Here is a 6,941-nt window from a genome sequence, read left to right as displayed (position 1 = left end):
AGCTCCACTTATGAAATGGACACATTGCATGGTCCATCGCGAAGCACTAGCTGCTAAAAAAATGCTGGTTCTCTTTGACTCCGTGCTGAACCAATCCGTGAAATTTATAAATCTCATCAAATCACGGCCGCTAAACTCTCGCTTGTTTGGGGTCCTCCGCCAGGAGATGGGGTCAGGGCACGAACAGCTGCTTCTGCACACTGAAGTTCACTGGCTCTCCATCGGGCGGGTGTTACAGCGGTTGTATGAGCTGCGAGAGGAGGTGAAGTGGTTTTTGACAGAAATCAAATCAGATCTGGCGAAGCATCTAGATGACACTATGTGGCTTGCGTCTCTGTCCTATTTGGTCGATATATTTGACCGCTTGAATGGCCTCAACCTGTCTTTGCAAGGCCGCAAAACTCATATTTTGCTCCTTGCAGACAAAGTTCAAAGTGAAGATTCTCCTTCCTTTCGCGTCAACATATTTGTGTGAGGCAGGATTCTCAAAAATGACTGCACTCAAAACGAAATACCGCAATCGTGCACAAATTTGGTATGATAACCAAACAAGACTTGATTCAGTCATATTTTATTTGCAGGATGAACAAGACAAAGGGAACAGATAGCTTATATGACATTGGAGTGTTCTCAGTTAATGCCACTGAAGGTCATCATCTCAAACTTTCGTATCATAGTCTGGTATAAAGTCTCAATTTTAATTGAGAGAACATTTATTTTTATCACACTACATTACTTCAACTAATATATTACATAGACTCATTACATGCAAAGTGAGATATTGCAAACCTTTATTTGTTGTAATTTTGATGATTATGGCTTACAGCCATAGTGAAAACCTTTTCACAATATCCTAATTTTGAATTTGGGGTTTTCATAAGCTGTAAGCCATAAATAATCATCAACATTAAAACAAATAAAGGCTTGAAATATCTCACTTTGCATGTAATGAGTCTATATAATATATTAGTTATACTATTATACCAATATATTAACTATATTATATATTAGAATTACTGAAATAAATGAACTTTTGCACAATATTCTAATTGTTCGAGTTTCACCTGTAGCTACCAATGAGCTAACAAGCTACCTATGACACTGATTAGCCTACTATTGTTGATTTTAGATATTATAGCCTATTAATTTAAACATAGTCTAAAAAATTAAACGTTTCAAAATTACGCTATTATAATGGTGTGTTGTATGCAAGCAGCATTGTTAGTGTACAGTTTATTTATGTAGCCTTTACCTGACATTACATGTATAACCAAATTGCCATCTGAAAGTTGGCAGTTTAGCACTATAAATTTTGTGTTCTAGTTTGTGCTCACCTCTCTTTGAAAAGAAGTCAGTAACCAATTTTCCCCTCATTTTGTTTTCTTTCCTTCTCCTGTCTTTCCTTTCTTTTTTGGTGGCCTGATTTGGCTTTCTTTGAGAAAAACAGTTCTACAGCGCTCCACCAGATGCTCAACTAACATAAACTGCATGCAGATGGTCTAAACCATTTGGCGCATTAGCAAGGGGGTGGGATCATGAGACCGTCAGTCAATCAACCAAGTTATTCAGCCAATACACAAAATTTACGTTTCATCTGACATTCAATATGAAATTTAATTAGGAAATTAAAATATCCAGGTAAAATAAAATATATTCCAGACTTTTCAAGGGCCCTCTCTTCCTTTGGGGCCCTGGTAATCAGTACTGGTTTTACCCCCAGTCCGACGCCCCTGGCGATGACTCTTTTCCCTACACATCCTGAAATAAAACAAGTTAAAACAAATAAAGTAGAATAAACATTCTAACTGCAAATACAATATTTTATATTACATGTGACCCAGAAAAAAATAAAGGAACATTAATTCTAACACAGTAAATAGATAGTTAACATGCTGTTATGCAACAAAGCAACAAAGAGTGCTAAAACCCACTAAGATGCCATAAATTCACTGTAAACAATGGATTAAAAGGCTTTTTGCTTTTATAAAAAGGCTAGTCCAATAAAAATACATTTGTTTTAATAAATAACAGGTGTATGTACAGCATTTTACAATGGCTTCGAACGAGGCTCAGCCAATCACAATCAAGGACTGGGACTATCCCTTTTATAATTCTTCATATACATTTCTATTAATTTAGATTTATGAAAACCAAAGGTCTAATTAAGTTAAATAAAAAAAAAAAAGATAAAAATACAAATTTTGTCTCTTTTAATATGCTTAATTTGCTAAACATACATTTACTAGACTGTATTTGTAATGTTTTACATCTCTATATACTTCAAATTCTGGATTTTAACTTTATCTCTTACTATACAGTTTATTTTATATGTTGGATAATTGTATATTCAGTTAAATAATAAAGATTATAATGGAAATATATTATACAAACGCAATGCTTTAAAAATAAACCAAAAATATAGACGTTGCCATATACATTCATAAAAATGTATTCTTGATTTTGGAAACACATTTATAAACTTGTTAGTCTTACAGTATACAGTGCATGTATATACAGTAACTTTTATTCCTCTACTTACCATATATAGCCATCGTTGCACTTGTGATTGGTAAGTTTCAATTTCTCTCCGCAAATGCCGGAGACTGGTGCACTATGAATCGATGTAGAATATGATGTATTTGCTCGGATAAATTCATTTCAAACGCATCACTTAATTAACTTTCGTGCCCTTCTACCATAAGTGTTGTGTCTTCTGTATTTTTATTTTTATTTTAACAAAGTTGAAACACACGGGAGTGAAACACCCAATCAGAGGTCTGCAATTTGCCCCGCCCAATAGCTGAGACACGTCACGCGCATGTGCAGAGCTGTAGCTGGCTCTGGCGGGCTTTTTTCCCATTCTTTTTGAATTTCAACGGCTGACGTCAGGTTGAAGGTATGTACGATTAGAAATATAAAAATAAATCTTTATTATTGACTTTAATATAAAAAGTCAATTAATTGAGTCTGACAGGGGTGGACGATATAGCGGTAGATAAGATTAAACAGGTAAAAATTTATGAACCGGTAATGTTAGAGATTTTGGACTATTGTCTCCATCGCGGTTAATGTACGAGCTCACGTCGGGACATTCTGACATGAATGCAACACGTTTACTAACAAGTTAAGCCTTTTCTTCCCATAGAAAACCGTTATAAGAAAACGCTTAACGTGGCTTAATGTACTAATATTAACAGACCAAACAACGCGTTAAATAACAAGTTAAGCCTTTTCCTCCCATGTCATGTTTTAGGTCAAGAAAGGAAACATTAAAATAACACAGATTAAATAAAAACACATTCAAATTCCCCGCTGCCGTAACGTTAACAGTTTTATTAAAACACTACGTGTGATGTCAGTTTTTATATTGTTTATCAACAGTATACATTTTTATATTGTTTGGATTAACTAGCCGAATAGACAGATAGGCCATGAATGTTTATTCAAAACCATACAGTTATGCTAACTGACTAGCTAACAAGGTTGCCGCTGATAAGTTGAGGTAATTTTTAGATATTTTTAAATATTTTTATTCAACCACATCCCCCTTCCTCAAATCTTGCCCTGGAGGTCCAATGCGCTGCAGAGTTTAGCTCCAACCCTGATCAAAGTCACCTGCCTGTGATTTTCTAATGATCCTGAAGACATTGATTGGCATTGATTAGCATGTTCAGGTGTGTTTGATTAGGGTTAGAGCTAAACTCTGCAGGAAAGTGGATCTTGGGTCCAGATTTGAGGATCCCTGGCCTAGATAGATTACATCTGGGGGAAAAAAGAAAGGATGTGATGTTCAGAACATGGTAACTACAGTAATTATCAAAGTGTGAAGTGATGCCCTCTGGGGGCATTTTGCCAGGGGTTATTTTACACCACAGACAAGGTTTGAGAAGTAAAAATCATGAAAATATAATTATATTTTCCTTAAAATGTTCTTCCTAACTAAAGGCCTTATTCTCATGTCATATATAACTGTGATGTTCTGGAAAACAACAAACTTTAAAACAATTTTTTCTTCCTGGTGATGATCAGATGGTACATCACAGTGTAAGCTTCACAGAGAACATTACATCACTCTCATCAAAGTAGTCCATATCAACAACAAAAATATATCTTATTTTGGGAAAATCCCAGGCATTTTGAGCAGCATAGGATTATAAAAAATGTGCTAATATAAAATTAAGTATCCTATATAAATTTGCTAAATAAATCTATGCTGTGTGTTGATTAAATACATGATCAGCTGGCTGAGATCAAGCTACACTACTGGTCAAAAGTTTGGGATCAGTTAGACATGTAATGTGTTTGTTTTTGTTTTTTTTTTAAAGTCTTTTATGCTCATCAATGCTGCATTTATTTAAAAAAACAAAAAACAAAAAAATAACAGTAATCTTGCAAAATGTTATTACAATATAAAATAATGGTTTCTATTTTAATATCCTTTAAATTAAAATTTATTTTTGTGATGCAAAGCTGAATTTCCATCAGCCATTACTCCAGTATAAAGTGTCACATGATCCTTGAGAAATCATTCTAATATGCTGATTTATTATTAGAATTATAAATGTTGGCAACAGTTGTGCTGCCAAAATTTTTTTGTAAACTGCGATACTTTTCTCAGGATTCTTTGATGAATAAAAAGTTAAAAAGAACAGCATTTATTCAAAATATGAATCTTTTCTAAAAATACAGATCTTTGCTATCACTTCTTAACAATTTAACACATCATAGGTTCCAAAAAATATTAAGCAGCACAACAGTTTGCAGCACTGATAATAAATCAGTATATTAGAATGATTTCTGAAGGATCATGTGACACTGAAGACTGCACTAATGATGCTGAAAATTCAGCTTTATCATCACAGGAATAAATTAGATTTTAATGTATATTAAAATAGAAAAACACTATTTTACATCACAATAATATTTCACAATATTAAATTTTTTCCTGCATTTTTGATCTAATAAATGCGGCCTTGATGAGCATAAGAAACTCCTGTAAAAAAACATAAAAAATCATTCTGATCCCAAACTTTTGACTGGTAGTGTATATTGTGTTTATTATTTTATCTGGCAGATATATCAGTGGCACTTGTGAAAAATTACTTTGGTCCTGTGTGTGGTACAATAGAAGGCTGTATGATTTCTATGAGTGTGTGTTTGCCGTGTCCTGGCCACACGACTGAGCACTCAAATGAGCACAAGAGATTCAAATATTAGTCCATTTCTTCTAAGCAAGTGCAAGCAGCTCTTAAAAAAGTTGTTTTTTCCTCTGGTGATTTGTATTTGTTGTCATTGTATGCTCCTGAGTGTGTCTTAAAACATGGCAACGACTACCTAGAATGCAATGCTCAATGACGTAGATTCCCAAGCTCTTTTTTTAATTCGATGACATTCAAATGACACTAATTGAATAACCCTGCTTTATATAATAACCTGTAACATGATTCAATCCTTAACCATAAAAACTCAACTATCACCACCAGCAAAGCCATCAGTCATTTTACACTGACGGTGCGTTCCAAACAGAACTATAAACTCATGTGAAGTTTATTTAAATAATGTTTTTATAATAAATTTAAATTACATTAATACACATTTCATTAGACATATGCGCTGTATGTAATGCACACAACTACATCATGTCTAGAAAACACCCCCCCCCATTGTAATAAATGCAGAGTTGTTAGTCCCATCTGAATTGGTACATGAAAATCGCAGACGTCGAGTGATAAGATTTGAAACTCAAACGTAGTTTAGAAAACTAGTCCCGTCCGAATAGGACTTTAGTCAGCAAGATGTGGAAATTGTTTTACAGACCTTTGTTATATCTCGCTTTGATTATAGTAACTCTCTTCTTTTTGGCCTTTAAGCTAAAAACATTAAACAATTACAATATGTTTGAAACTCTGTGTAGCCCTTTCAAATACCCTCACGTGAAAGAAAGAGCACATTATTCCAATTCTTCATCAGCTTCAATGGCTTCTATATAGACTTCAAAATACTAACCCTCACTTTACAAAGCTTTTCATATTTATCTGATTTACTGCAACCATATGCCTCCACTGTTTCTTTAAGTTCTAACTCCCAAATTTACATTGGTCATTATAGGTGCCAAGTCTTTTAGTGTTGTGGCTCTCAGGTTGTTAACGGAAAATTTTCTGTCAGTGACAGAATTTTTTTTAATTTAGATTTTTTAGCAATGACAGAAATATTGGAATTTTGACATATTACACTGATGGTGCATTCCAAACATGATATATCACCCTCTGAGGGGCACCTTGGAGTGAAAACAATCATGGACACCATTTTGAAGAGTCGTTGCAAACCAAAGTGCTCAAAACTGGCCACTTCAAAGTGTCCTTCAGAATGAAGGATTTCGAAGGGTACAACTGATGGACACCTTGGGCCCAATGATCCTTTGCACAGGGAAGTTGTTTGGTGTGTTCAGCAGGGATAATGGTAACACCACTAATGAACATAATAACGAACAAATAATTGTATTGAATATTCATAACAAAATGTGCATGAGATCAAAGAAATAGTTTAGAACTACGTGGCATGAATTATGCATAGGCAAAATGTATCCATTTAAAACCAGTTGCTTATGAAGTAATATCCATTGGCCTTGGTGCGATAAACCAAAGATAAATACATAAATAAACTAACGTTAAACTAAAGGCGCAGCTTGCACAGTCTAATCAGTGCTCTGAGTGTGCTTTTTGGGGGTCGACCAGCGTACAAAACGTGTGACGAAGGTGCCTCCTTGATCGTCTCGTTAAGATGAATCAGAAGTGCGTTTTTACCCCTACACCCTTCATCTCTTCGAAGCTCTCACTCGGGAGGGTAAACCCTTTGAAGGCATTAGGGTATAGGGATGAGCCCTTTCAGAATGGATCACAGGGTGAGAGTGGTCTTTTGTAATTGTAACTGTGATTCTCAGC

The sequence above is a fragment of the Cyprinus carpio genome, unplaced genomic scaffold (assembly GCF_018340385.1).
Source record: "Cyprinus carpio isolate SPL01 unplaced genomic scaffold, ASM1834038v1 S000000006, whole genome shotgun sequence".
NCBI classification, from domain to species: Eukaryota; Metazoa; Chordata; class Actinopteri; order Cypriniformes; family Cyprinidae; genus Cyprinus; species Cyprinus carpio.
The sequence above is the reverse complement of the archived record's forward strand: the minus strand, read 5'-3'. Positions refer to the sequence as shown.